The following is a 332-nucleotide window of genomic DNA, read 5'->3' as shown; positions in this document are numbered from 1 at the left end:
TTGAGAGAAACAAACACACCTATCGAGTCTTTAAAAACAAACCCCTACTATGTTAACGAGAGGCCAAGTTCCTGCACATTCGTGGGAAGTAAGTACAAGGAATTTGGTGTGACTATGTGCCTGGTACATTAACTGTTAACCGCCGTCTCTGCCTCTGCTTGCTTGGGCCTACGTAAGAGCCAATGGAATTTGCAGACAAAGTCATATTATAAAGCTGCGTTGGCACTGTGGTGACACTCTGGCCCCTCGATTGACATGTCCTTATATGGTCAAGAGGCATGAGTAAAGTGTTGTAATGTCACTAATCTTACGATCTACATAAGCAATTTTTA

The sequence above is a fragment of the Penaeus monodon genome, chromosome 25 (assembly GCF_015228065.2).
Source record: "Penaeus monodon isolate SGIC_2016 chromosome 25, NSTDA_Pmon_1, whole genome shotgun sequence".
NCBI lineage: Eukaryota > Metazoa > Arthropoda > Malacostraca > Decapoda > Penaeidae > Penaeus > Penaeus monodon.
Note: the sequence above shows the minus strand (reverse complement) of the source record.